The sequence below is a fragment of the Cetorhinus maximus genome, chromosome 7, assembly GCF_964194155.1.
Source record: "Cetorhinus maximus chromosome 7, sCetMax3.hap1.1, whole genome shotgun sequence".
NCBI lineage: Eukaryota > Metazoa > Chordata > Chondrichthyes > Lamniformes > Cetorhinidae > Cetorhinus > Cetorhinus maximus.
In genome coordinates this window covers 114,499,328-114,513,637 of record NC_135885.1, presented here as the reverse complement: position 1 = coordinate 114,513,637, position 14,310 = coordinate 114,499,328, and the positions used below count along the sequence as shown (strand labels likewise).

At 41.1% G+C, this 14,310-nt stretch overlaps 1 protein-coding gene across 2 annotated transcripts in view; it reads left to right on the top strand.

Moving 5' to 3' along the window:
* The window catches only part of LOC144682992 (glypican-5-like), a 1,265,567-nt gene that overhangs the window by 828,700 nt on the left and 422,557 nt on the right, over positions 1 to 14,310 (top strand). The window lies entirely within an intron of this gene.

Sequence of the window (14,310 nt, the reverse complement as noted above, 5' to 3'; positions counted from 1 at the left end):
CATGGGATGGCTACCTGCCCACCTTCCAGCCACATTTAAAGGCTGGTTTGGACTGGAAATCTGATTCTTAAGACTTTAACCCTCCAACCGACTCAAACCCATAACTAGTAACGAAAAGCGAAGATGGAAGTAATCTATGGTGTTGAATGTGCAAAATCCTGTTTTGCCCAGATAGTTTATTTTACTATTATGTAGCAGAAGAACAGAATGAGCTCAGCCAACTGTATGAGGAACAAACACATCTCAAAATGAGTTAGAATATGCACAGTTTTCCAGGCCTACAGGAATAGTTGGAGAAATTTCACTGTGAGAAAAATGACAGCAAATTTCCAATACCTCAGTACATGTTCCAACAAATGATGGTTCAGTCAGCAGTTGATCTTTTGTATAGAAGTAACAGAGCAATGATTAATTCTGTTTAAATTTGTGTACAAAGGACAGCATTTCACATAGGAAAGAGGCAAGAAAAGCTATATGAAAGCTGCTAACATTCAGTCCAGAATTTTCACTACAACCTATCAAATAGGGTTACAACATAATTCACTGAACAAATAGACACTTTGTAGAACTCTGGTGCTGCTGATGGTGAAAATCTATTCTGAGCTTCTTTGTGAATTCTGACTCTTAAATTATTTTTTCCAACTATTCTTGCTATCAGCGTGACATAGTAAAGGCTGCAAGTGATTGCCAAAGCAACAAGCTGAATGCTTGATACTGAAGACAATTTTCAGACTAGAGATGGTTAGATAATATTTGAATCAAAATAATTCAACAAAATTATCAACAGGGGTAAATTTTCAGACACTTGGTGCCAAGAGCAGAGACTCTGAAAATTCACCCTTTGGTATTTTCATTGTTTAAGGTAATGTATTTTTGCTGCTCACTATGTAATTACATTAGAAAATGTCCATAACGATTTGGTCATTGCCTGTCTGGGATTAAGTTCTCTGCTAAAGTAGCATCACAAACAAAAGAGAACAACACTCCTGATAAAACCCATGATGTGCTTGAATGAGCCAAGCACACTGCCTCAATGGTCACTGAATAGATGTGAGAGGATGATGAGCATCTATTCATCATGATGTTACCTCCTCTGAAGGGTTGTGCATCTATTTTAGCATTTCATGTAATATACCAAAAGCGACTAACTTATTGATTAGGCTAAATGAATTTCCCAATGAAAAGCTACAGCTTTTGTCTTAGGCAATGAGGGATTTTTTTTTCCACTTCAGGACTAAGAGATTGGGAGCAATACAATTCAATTGATTTTGCTCTATACAACCAGAATAATATATGGATAGGAAAATGATGTGAGTGAGATTTTCCAACTTGTCAAGTGTAGTGATTTACATTAGCTTTGGCTGGATTAGTCTATAATTGTTAGGGTTTTAGTTTGTTTTGTCCTTCAACATAGTCTCACTTGAAAATATAATTTTTAAAGGTGATATGATTGCCGTTTTTAGGAACTTGAAGGGACTAGCTAGTGTAGACCATTACAAGCTGCTTCACCTTACGCACAATAGTATCAGCAGAGAGCACAGCCTATGCTATAGGAATGCTATTTTATGAGTGTGTGGTAAATCCACGGAATCCACAAAGCCTCCTAATGAGATGATTGAAACAGACAGTATTGATTCAATCAAATGAAAATTAGAAAGATTTTTTTCAGAAAATAATATTTTGGGGTACCGTAAATGAATACTTTGATGTTACGTGTACCATCATATATGGTACATGTAACATGCTCGTAATGAACAGGTGGCTTTGAACCTGGGATTCCCAAAGCTTTCTACTACTGGAAGTTTAACTCTTAAGTCTGTGCCCCTTGTTTGCTAATTGGTAGAGATTGATTGCCGTGATTCATCAGCAACTCCTTTATGATAGCATACAATCACAAGTTGACCTAGATGGATGTTGACTTTTTTTACATTTAGAAATACCAACATTCCTGAGTACAATTTTACATGTTGCTAGGAGAATCATGATGCAGATAAGCTTTTGAATAGATGAACCAGAGTAGCAGTCAGTTTTCTCGTGGGAGATTTTGACAATCCAAGACCTAAACTATCAGGACAAGTAACTTTCCATAACCAAGCTTTTCAATTAAATAATTTTCTTGCGTGATTTTGGTTCAGTTGTTTACATCATTGGACTTAAGCAGAGTTTGTTCTCGACTTTGAATTTCAGATGACTTCTCACCAATTGTACTGTTTAGCTACTATCTCATTCACCAAATCTATTCTCTCAAGGAACCATACTTGGCTCAATATTAAAACAAATTTGTGTATCATTTAATAGTCCTAAAATCTCTTAATCATGCAGTTTAGAGCTAACCTCTTGTATTTACCTCTAGAGGGTGAATTATAAGATTTGTTCATAGTAAGATGGGGTAAGAAAATGAGCTTTAATGTCATTTCGGTTGTCTGAACTCTCCTATACAGTATCAAAGCACTTCCACTTTTTTGTCTAAAGCTGCAGCATAGGTTCAATTAAATGAGGGCTGTGTGTTTGCAATCTCAGGGATATGCACTGCATCATGAGGATTATGCTGCTCTGAGTCCAGACAAAATCTAAATCTTCTCACTAGTATGCCAACCCAATTTGTGACTTAAGCATGTCCCAATTGGTCCAACCGCACAGCCAAACTGTTGGTATTTAACTCAGGATGCTGGGAGAAATCTACTTAGATAGAGACTAGTTCATTGCCAAATAATGCTTTAAGTGTGTTTAGTTATTCAGGAGAGTCAGCCAATTCTTCCTCTAAGTGAGTATTACTGTATGTAGAGAGTGAACCAAAAGGATGTGGTTATGAACAAAAACAAAGGAGAGTGCAGCATAGTCCTTGTAGCCTTTATTTTGATTCTGAATCATCCCTTGTTGTTGTCACAGAAATTGTTAACCAGGAGTCATGGCATCTTGAGGTAGATAACCAAATTTTATAAATTATGTTAATAGGAAGGTAAACTTTAACTATTAGCAGATGGTAAACTAAAAAAGCCTTCCTCTGTTTTTTAAAAGGAGTTACCGATTCTAAACCTTATCTGCCTGAAGCTGCTAACCCGTCCATATCCACATGTATCATCTATGGCTCAGTACATGGGTCAGTACCCTTGCCTCTGGGTCAGGAAGTTGTGGGTTCAAGTCGCACTCCAGAACTTGAGCACAAAATTTGAGGCTGGGGCTGTCTGCTCCTCAGGTGGACAAAAAGGATCCTGTGGCACTATTTTGATGAAGATGTTCTGGCCAATATTTATCCCTCAATCAACCCCACAAAAACATATTACCAGATCATTATCACATTATTGTTGTGGGAGCTTGCTTTGCTCAAATTGGCTTTTGTGTTTCCTACATTACAACAGTGACTACACTTCAAAAGCACTTCATTGGCTGTAGCACTTAGAGATGTCCAGTGGTCATGAAAGGCATAGTGTAAAACAGTGATTCTTTTCTTTTGAATATTGGGCTATCCAGCTACTATCTGTTCCACAGTTCTACTAAGAGAGGCCATGGCGAAACGCACATACTGCCTGGTTTCCTACCTGGCAGTCTTAGGTATAATTCACAGAAAGCTGTACTTAAGAATTACTAGTCATTGCCACATTAGGAACAGATGACAGGTTGTGGGAAACAGCTCTTACATTCAAGATCCAAATTTATAGATAATAGTTAAAGCTGTCCATGTATATATATATCCACTTCATTTTCATATGATGGGTTGGATCTTCAGTCTCACGGGGATCAGGATCAGAGGCGGCTGGGCCCGCAAGCTCTCACTGCCAGTTGTCATGGCTGTTCGGTGACTGATCCCAACCCCAAGCCTTTCTAAAGAGGTCGGATTGGGGTCAGGATGGTTACCTGCATGCAAGCAGCAGGGAGCCAACTGAGGGCAATTAATAGGCCCCTTTACCACACAGATTGGGATTTTGAATTGACGTGCAGGCTTTGGATATTGGGGCGAAACACAGCCAATGCAGCAAGGTGGCCTCACAGTGGGAATTGGGTGGGACCATGGGGGTTCACCCACCCATGCCTGTCATGGCCGCTAGACCACAGCTGCGGCCGCTGGCTGTCCTGCGGAGGGGTTGCCACTCCATGATTACAGCCAGGCAGCTGTGGCCATTTAGTTTTTTGTAAAAGACCGACCTCTGTTTCAGAGGGTTTCCCATGTTGAGGTGCCCTCTCTTCATTACAAACCAGCACCTTCAACCTCAGCAAGTGGGGCTGCTGGTCTGTGAGGGCTGGACGGCCTCCCATTGGCCCTCCAGCCTCGGGAGCCCCTCCTCTCTCTTTAATTGGTAAGCGAGCCTATTCCATGACCGAAATGACACATTAAGAGCTGAAGTGGGCTTAGACCTGGAACTGGTCCTGATGTCAGATTCCCAACCTCAGACTGGAAATCTCACCCTATAAGTGTAACTCTGCTTTTTATTTTGTTATCTGTGGTTTTACTATGAAGTTAATCATTGCATATTTTCTTCAGAAAGATTTAATCATTGAAAGTATTTTTTTGTATTTTTAAGATTTTATGCCAAAGTATATAATAAACAAGGCATGGGAATACACGATGAATGGTAGGGCCCTGGGAAGTACCGAGGATCAAAGGGACCTTGGTGTGCATGTTCACCGGTCCCTTAAGGTAGCGGGACAGGTAGATAGGGTGGTTAAAAAGGCATATAGGATACTTGCCTTTATTAGCCGAGGCATAGAATATAAGAGCAGGGAGGTTATGCTGGAACTGTATAAAACGCTGGTTAGGCCACAGCTAGAGTATTGCGTGCATTTCTGGAATCTGCATTATAGGAAGGATGCGACTGCACTAGAGAGAGTGCAGAGGAGATTTACCAGGATGTTGCCTGGGCTGGAGAGTTTTAGTTATGAGAAGAGATTGGATAGACTGGGGTTATTTTCCCTGGAGCAGAGGAGATTGAGGGGGGACATGATTGAGGTGTATAAAATTATGAGGGGCATAGATAGGGTAGACAGGAAGGAACTTTTCCCCTTGGTGGAGGGATCAACAACCAGATGGCATAGATTTAAGGCGAGGGGGTGTGAGGAGGAATTTTTTCACCCAGAAGGTGGTGGGAATCTGGAACTCACTGCCTGAAAGGGTGGTAGAGGCAGAAACCCTTATAACATTTAAGAAGTATTTGGATGTGCACTTGCGATACCATGGCATACAAGGCTATGGACCTCGTGCTGGAAAATGGGATTAGAATAGTTCGGTACTTGCTTGACCAGCATGGACTCGATGGGCCAAAGGGCCTGTTTCTGTTCTGTAGACCTCTAAAATAATCTAAAACAAAATACTTAAGTAATAACGGACTTTTGGGAGTACAGTAAGCTATAGTATTGAAGTTTTATCTCTGAAGCCTTTCAATTATTTCCTATGGTACAACTGTGAGTTCATTCCTTTCTATCCCACAATTCTATTATATACTTTTTAAAACTGTTTATAATCACCAGTCCAGCTGCCTTGATTGAATGCATAGCACCATTTTGATTATTGTAACTTCATTAGATATCCTCAAACAAGACTGACACAGTAGAAGTGAAAAGACCTTGTCACCGATCAGATTTTCGTCTCCAAGTGACTTGTGATTAAATTTAATAGTAATTAATAAAAAGGGAATACAGTAGGTCAGAGCTCAGAGCAGGCAGTCAGGTTAATTGAAATGCAAGATTTTAAGACGAGCAATTCAGTCAAGCTGCCTCTCCTCAGTTCTTACTTGTGGATTATTCCAACTTAATTAAACTTAAACAAATATGTTAGAAGGAATATTTCAGTAATATCTCATCGGACATCTGAGAAAAATAATCCTTTCATGTCAGCAGGCTTTGCTGGTATCTGAGCCAGCTCAGCATGACTGGACACAATATTCACTTTGTTGATGGTTATTTGTAATTTTAGCATAATGATTTATAGAAGTTCTAACAGCAGCACTAATTACTTCATCAGACTTTGCAATTTACCTCAGAAGTTATATGCTTTTGGTGAATGGGGGCATTCGGGATGAGGCAAACATCACTCATTCAAATATTGAACATTCAACTACAACCTTGATTATAATCTATTTTTTCATCAAACTAGATCAAAAGCAATCTTTAGACCCTGTAGAACAGTGAAATATTACCATTGCATCTCATTTCTGCTGTATTCAAGGGCATCTAATGAACCCCAAAGTGTTTTTAAGCATTTTTAGTTGATGGTAGGGTTGTTCCTAAAACTAAAATGTCAGCACCCTAGATTTGGAATTAAGGAAGAAAGGGATCCTTGAATTTAAAAGATTTAATATTTCACTTATTTATTTCTAAATATGTGCTAGTGAAAACAAAATATGTGATATATCCACAAGCTACTATAGCCATGCATTGACATTTACATAAAGATTACATGTTTTGTTAAAGTAATGCACAAGGTTTGTACCTCAAATAAAACCCAATAGTACAACCAATCAGTTAAAATTTTTAATGAGTGTTTCAGTCTATCATTCAAAAAAGGGTTGATAGCATCAGCCATGTAGATAGTTTGGAGAACTGAGACTTGTGGGATTTTCGGCCTTGATCTAACCCAAAACAGGTAGGACAGCTGGTATTTGTGAACCAAACAAGATTTATTAAGAACCTATCAATACTTAATAAAGAACAGTAGCTGATTAACAATCAATGGCTCTTGTTTTCCGTGATATTGGAGCACAGGTCATGTCTTCCTTGGATTCTTCTCTTCCTGAGTCACGCTGTTGATGTGTCTCAAACTCCTTCCTTTATCCTTTTCTTTGAGCTTCTTCACACTATTTTAGTCCACATCCCAACATAAACCACACAATTGCTTAAAGTTGATGTCATTGTCCATGCATTATCTCTTTCTCTGCTAACACATCCACACTTATAGATGCCAAAGATATTCAAAGGTCACACTTCACATCTTGCCAGCAGGGGCACAATTTCTGCAACTGTGAATTTACCATTCCACTGTCTTTCTTGTAAATAACTGCCATTCCAAATGTCAGCAGACGTCCTCTAATTCAAGATCTTTTTGCAACATAGCATCCAAAGTACATCTCATAACATAACATAACATCTCATAATTTCAGGTGTAAAATACAATGCTTTTGTACTCACAATACAGAGTATAATTATTCGCCAGTGTAATTGCATCCTTTCATAAAAGCATCCTTTGAAAAATCTCATTTAAAATATATCAATCCATGAATTCTGCATTGAATCACAACTTTCTCTAACAGAGTGTTTCAGGCTAGGGGAATTTTACCCACATTAGTTAATTTTAGCAGATACTCTGCCGACACAGTCTAGATCTATTCCCTTTCCTGATTAGCTGAGTATGAGTAAAATGTCACAAACAACATAACAGTCATATATTGGCATCTTTGAAGCAAGGTTAATAGTCATGCCTTAATTATAAAGGACCCTTTTAAAAAATACAAAAAGATCATTTAAAAGATCAAAATCTGCCAAACCTCACAGGCTGTTCTCCTTAGTCAAGAGAAGGTTGAGAGGAATAGGAACTAAAATGGTATGAAGAGGCTCAAAGAAAAGGGTAAAGAAAGGAGTTTCAGAGGTATTCAAAATCATGTTGGGCCTGGACAGAGTAGATAGGAAGAAACTTTTCCCATTGGTTGGAGGATCAACAACTAGAGGACACCGATTTAAGGTGATTGGCAAAAGAAGCAATGGTGACACAGTGCCTGATGCATCTGCCTGACAGCGTGATTGAGACAGATTCAGTCGTGGCTTTCAAAAAGGAGTTGGATCATTATCAGTAGAAGAAAGATTTGCAGGACAATGGGGAAAAGGCAGGGGAGTTGCACTCAGTGAAATGCTTTTGCAGCAAGCCAGCTCAGATGTGACAGGCTGCATGGCCCACATTTGCGCTTTAACCATTCTAAGGGCTGGATTTTACAGCCCCTCATTGGTGTGTTTGAAGGCTGGGTGCTCATAAAAAGCAGCACATGACCTGCCTGCTGCCTTCCTGCCCTCGATCTGTTTCCCATTTTATGGCAGCGGTGGAGGGGTTGGGCGGCCTGCTCACCCTTGGTCCCATTGAGTCCCTTAAGTGACCATTTAATGGCTACTTAACAGCTTCATACCGCACCCACCACTATTTTACCTGTGACAGGAAGAGACCCAGACCAAGCGGGTGGCCCCGCAGCTTTTACAGGGCAAGCTAGTTTCAGGCAAGGGTGACGGGCTCTAATGGTGAGTCCTCTGTGCTAAGTGACGACACCCCACTCTGCGCAAGGTCATACCCCTCCTGTAACCCTCTCCGCTGACCTCTCAAACCAGACCTTCCACGCCCCTCGCTGAGGCCTGCCATCCAGGCTCCGCCGATACCTCGGGCTCCATAACTTCCTCTCCTTCGGGGACTGACTGCAATCCTAGCAGTGGTCACCATTTGAACTTGGCGCTGTTGGGATAACAGAGCTGCCAGCCAATCAGGTTAACCGACTGCTCTCTAAAGTGAGATTTCCTCCCAAATGGGACGCAGAAGTCTCATCCTGAGCCAATTAATGCTGTGCTGAGTGTAAAATGGATGCAGGACAGCCAGCTTTTTCATGGGCGGCGGAGACTCAGCTCCCCTAAAATTCTATCCCTTAATTTTATTAAGCCTGATTTTAGTCATTTAAGTCCTTCTGGTAAAATGGCAGCTGTACATAATTCTTAAATAGATAATTTCACACATAACATAATACACCAGTAACAATATCCAATTTTCAAGTGGTGAATGAACTAATTAATCGGCAACAAGGCCAGCATTTGTTGCCAATCCATAATTGCCTTTGAATTGAGTGGTTTTCTGGCCATTTCAGAGTGAAACTTTGGGTTTGAAGTCGCATGTAGGCCAGCAGATTTCCTTCAATGAAGGACATTAGTGAACCAGATGGGTTTGTACAATAATTATGGTCATCATTCCTATAAACTAGGTTTATAACTTCAGATTTATTAATTGCTCATCAAAGTCATCGTGGTGGGATTTGAGCCTGTGCCCCCAGAGCATTATCCTGGGCTTCTGGGTTACTAGTTCAGTGACATTACTACTATGCCCCCATGTACCCAGCTGTGGTTTGTGCTGTGGAGGGACAAGGTCATAAAGTTTGTTTCATGAAGTGACTACTAGTTGACTGCATAATTCAGGAATTACAGTCTTTTGGGTGGAGGGGAGGGTTGCCAGTAAAATAAGGGGAAGTAGTGTTCCTAGGAATTGAATGTATATCATTGAAAAAACACAGAGCAGAATTTTAAATTCGATGTGTGGGCGTGCGCCCCACGTGCCGGAACGTAAAATGACACGCGATGACGTCGGGCATGCGTCCTGACATCATCGCAAACTCGCGCAATATTTCGTTTGGCGGGCGTATGCCGGAGTCAGCTAGATGCCCGCCGATAATTGAAAGGGCTATTAAGGACCTAATTAACCTGAATTTTATGCTGCCCATCCAACCTTATGGTTGAGCGGGATGAGGTTTCCTAAGGCTATTACAAATTAGATAAAAACTTTCCTTTTAAATTAAAAACATGTCCCATCTCATGTGACACATTCAAATGAGGGGACATGTTTCATTGAATTTTTATTGTATTTAATAATTTTTTCAAAAAGCGCTTCAATCTCCTTGAGGCAGCTCCATGCCTCAGGGAGATTGAAGCGCTCTTTCGCAAGCATGTGCAAATTGCATGCCAGGCCCGCTCCCCCTCCTCCCCCATCTGCACAGGTAGCGCTCAGCGCAGGGTGGGCCTTAATTGGCGATTTGCAGTGCGGAGTCGACCACAGTCAGCTCTGCGACCGCCCCTGCCCGCTCCCACGGAGCCCGCCCGACTACTGGAAAATCCTGGCCATAGAATGTACATTGACACCACCCAACCCACCTCCTGTCAGCACCTCTTCTCAGCTGCCATAACCCCTGTCAGGATACACATCTCCCCTAGCTCCAGTCTGCATGCAACCAAAAGCCTCTCTGTTGCCTGAAATTGGCTTTCAATTTCTTGAAGCATCAGGCTTTAATAATTAATAACGCACCATCTTACAGAGTCCTATTGTCATAGAATCTTCTTTTCTTTACAAATACTAGTCCTAAATCAATTCAAGTTCCAAGCATGTATTTAATACACTATGCAAGGTCACATGATACATCATTTAGTTCTTCAGCTACCAACCTTACTGAGTTTGCTCAGTCAGTCAGTCAATCTCTCAATCACTCACCTAGCTAGGGAAATTCTCCACCTACACCAGGTGCAATTACCTTTGTGGTAAAACATGACCGTATCCTTATTCAGGGATCATAGCCCTCATTCACACTAATACAGCTGGCATAACTTGAACCAGTTGCTTCTAAAAAGCTATGTGAAAATCCCTATTCTATTTAAGTAGTACTGTATGACATCTATGTAAAACATAGGTTTCCACAATACCTGGAACAGCCTGTAGATTTCAAGAGTTAAGGGAGTTTGAAGTAAGCAAGAATGACAGGTCCTCAGGGGAGAACAGAAAGGATTTCTATACCTACTCAAGCCCCCTGCAGGCTTCCCCTTCCAATCTGGTTGCCTGCTTTTCATGTTCTCTTCAATTTCCCTTACTTCCATGCATACATTTGCTTGAGCACCTGGAATTTAACCCCCATGCCTGCTGCCTCTGACTGACTTTCATTGTCCACACCCAAATCATGTCACTCCCCATACTCCAAGTCACTCCCCTCAATATTTCATTTCCAGCCCAATTATACTTCGATACCTTCTAACCAAGTACTTCCAGATCCTGTGATCCACCTAGGCTCTCCTAGAGGATCATGCCCAGCCCAATAGCTTACAACCCACGACCTATTTCTTGTACCATCATGTTACAAGGCCTGTTCCATATTAGATCCCAACTTTACCAAAGTGAATAACCTCACTTCCAGTACTGTCATGTTCTAATACTGATGTCATTTTCTCCCAAACTCCAGATGTTTCTTCCATGCTTGTCTCACTCTGAATGCCTTTCCAGTTCTCCCGGTGGTAGGTTGTGATAGATTTTTTAAAGGATTTCTAGAGTAGTAGCAGTAATAATGTGTACTGTTTAAAACAAATATTGTGCTGTACTTACAATTAAAATACCTGTTTCCTCAGTTATTGCTGGATAAATCATTTTAAACTCACCCACTCAATCAACGTCATTTCTCCATTCAGTGCTGTAACTGGACCCTGTCTTTCTCCCATAACTCTTGTTGCACATCCATTTTCCCATAGCTTGGAACCCTCCCCATCAGTTGGTTGTCCAACTGCCCTAAAATTTCCATATCCCATATAAAAAATGTATACACATACTTCAACATTACTTAACATGGAATAATATAGCACCGAAAGAGGCCATTGGACCCATGGTTCCTGTGCTGGATCTTTGGTAGATTTATTCAATTAGTCATGCTCCCCTGTTCTTTCCCCCATAGCCCTGTAAGTTTTGTTTTCCTTTCAACTGGTTATCACATTCTCTTTTAAATGCTACTATTGAATCTGCTTCTGCCACTCTTTCAGGAACTGCATTTCAGATCACATCAACTCACTGTGTAAAAAAGTTTTGCTCATGTGCCTCTGGTTCTTGTGGAAAACCACATTAAACGTGTCCTCTGGTCCCAGCCCTTCTGTCACCGGAAATAATTTCACCTTATTTACTCTGCCAAAAGCATTCATGATTTTGAGTACATCTATCAAATTTCCTTTTAACAGTCTTCTCTGCTCTCAGGAGAATACCAGCTTCTTCAGTCTCCACATAACTGAAGTCCCTCATCCCTGATACTATTCTGGTAAATCTCTTATGCACTCTCTCTAAAGTTTGACATCCTAACCAGTGTTTTATAAAGCTTTAGCATAACTTCCTTCCGTTTGCACTATGCCTTCATTAATAAAGCTAAAGGAACCCTCATGCCCTTTTTTAAACAGACAAGTGCATTTCCTTTAATATTGTACTGTTTAATTCATATTGCATCCCTCATTTCTCCTAGTAAACTGTATCACTTCATATTTCCTCTACATTAAATTTCGTCTGCCATGTGTCTGCACATTTTACCTTTTTATATCCTCCATAAGCCGTTACTATCCTCCTCGTTGTTTACCAATTTCCAAGTTTCATATCACCCACAAGCTTTAAAATTGTGCACTGTGCACCCAAATCCAGAATAATAATAAATATGGAAAAGGGCAAGGTTCTTAATGCTGGCCCCTGAAGGACTCCCCTATATATTCCATGTAGTCTAAGAAATAGCAAGTCACCAGTACTCTCTGCTTTCTATCCCTTAGCCAATATCATATTGCTTGTATCCCTTTAATTATGTTACTTCATCAAAGAACTCAGTCTAGTTCAACATGATTTGCCTTTAACAAATAACTGCTAACTTTAATTTATTAATGACAAATGCAAATGAATTTGTCCTGGAGTATTGGACAGAATTTAAAGATCTCCCTCAACATGGGTTTGGAGATGGGTGTGTATTCAATCAGGCAGCTGGTTCCAGGTGTAGGGAACCCACCGTCTTCAAGCCTCTGCTTCGATTGAGCTCAGGGTGGGAAAGCTCATGGACGGCCTTCCTGCCCTGCCGCCAAGTGAAACCCTTGAATGGGCAATTGATGCAGCAGGTGAGGGACTCGCCATGCGTGAAGCCTGAGAAACAAATCCTGTTGTGTTTGCCTGCGGCTTCCAGGGGTGGCGGGTGGGGGGGAGAGCACGGGTTCCCTCGTCAGGAACTCATTGCCTGATCAAGGAACCCAGCATTAGGAAGGTGGGGGGAGGCACTGAAAGCCACCCCCTGCTCTTGCTGCTGGCCCCGCTCTGTCCATGACCCCCAACCCCATCTTCCCATTCCCCCTGATGTCCTAGGGGGAATATTTGCTAGAGTGGTTGGGGAGGGTTTAAACTAAAATGGCAGGGGGATGGGAACCTATGCAAGGAGTCAGAGGAGGGGGAATCAAGGACAAGAACAAAGGACAGAAAGGGGAATAAGAAAAGTGATAGTCAGAGAAATCAAGGGCAAGAATCAAACAGGGCCTCAGTGAAAAATATTGGGAATGGGACAAGTATGTTAAAAAGACAAGCCTTAAGGCTTTGTGCCTTAATGCGAGGAGCATTCACAATCAAGTGGATGAATTAACCACCCAAACAGATGTAAACAGGTATGATATAGTCAGGATTACGGAGACATGGCTGCAGGGTGACCAGGGATGGGAACTGAACATCCAGGGGTATTCAGTATTTAGGAAGGACAGACAAAAAAGGAAAAGGCGGTGGAGTTGCATTGCTGGTTAAAGAGGAAATTAATGCAATAGTGAGGAAAGATATGAGCTCTGATGATGTGGAATCTATACGGTTAAAGCTGAGAAACGCTAAGAGGCAAAAAACATTAGTGGGGGTTGTATATAGACCCCTAAACTGTAGTGGTGATGTTGGGAACGGCATTAAACAGGAAATTAGAGACGCATGCAACAAAGGAACATCTGTAATTATGGGTGACTTTAATATGCATATAAATTGGGCAAATCAAATTAGTAACAATACCATAGAGGAGGAATTCCTGGAGTGTATACGGGATGGTTTTCTGGACCAATACGTTGAGGAACCATCTAGAGAACAGGCCATCCTAGACTGGGTAATGTGTAATGAGAAAGGAATAATTGGCAATCTAGTTGTGCGAGGCCCCTTGGGAATGAGCGACCTTAATATGATAGAATTCTTCATCAAGATGGAGAGTGACGTAGTTGATTATGAGACTAGGGTTCTGAATCTTAATAAAGGAAACTATGATGGTATGAGGTGCGAGTTGGCTATGATGGATTGGGAAACATTACTTAAAGGGATGCTGGTGGATAGGCAATGGCAAACATTCGAAGAGCGCATGGGTGAACTGCAACAATTGTTTATTCCTGTCTGGCACAGAAGTAAAATAGGAAAGGTCGCCAAACCATGGCTTACAAGGGAAATTAGAGATAGTATTAGATCCAAGGAAGAGACATCCAAATTGGCTAGAAAAAACAACAGACCTGAGGTTTGGAAGCACTGTAGAATTCAGCAAAGGAGGACCAGGGGATTGATTAAGAAGGGGAAAATAAAGTACGAGGTAAGTTGCAAGGAACATAAAAACTGACTGTAAATGTTTCTATAGGTATGTGAAGAGAAAAAGATTGGTGAAGACAAATGTAGGTCCCTTACAGTCTGGAACAGGGGAATTTATAATGGGGAACAAAGAAATGGCTGACCAGCTAAATACAAACTTTGGTTCTGTCTTCACAAAGGAGGACACAAATAACATACCAGAAATGTTGGGAACCATTGGG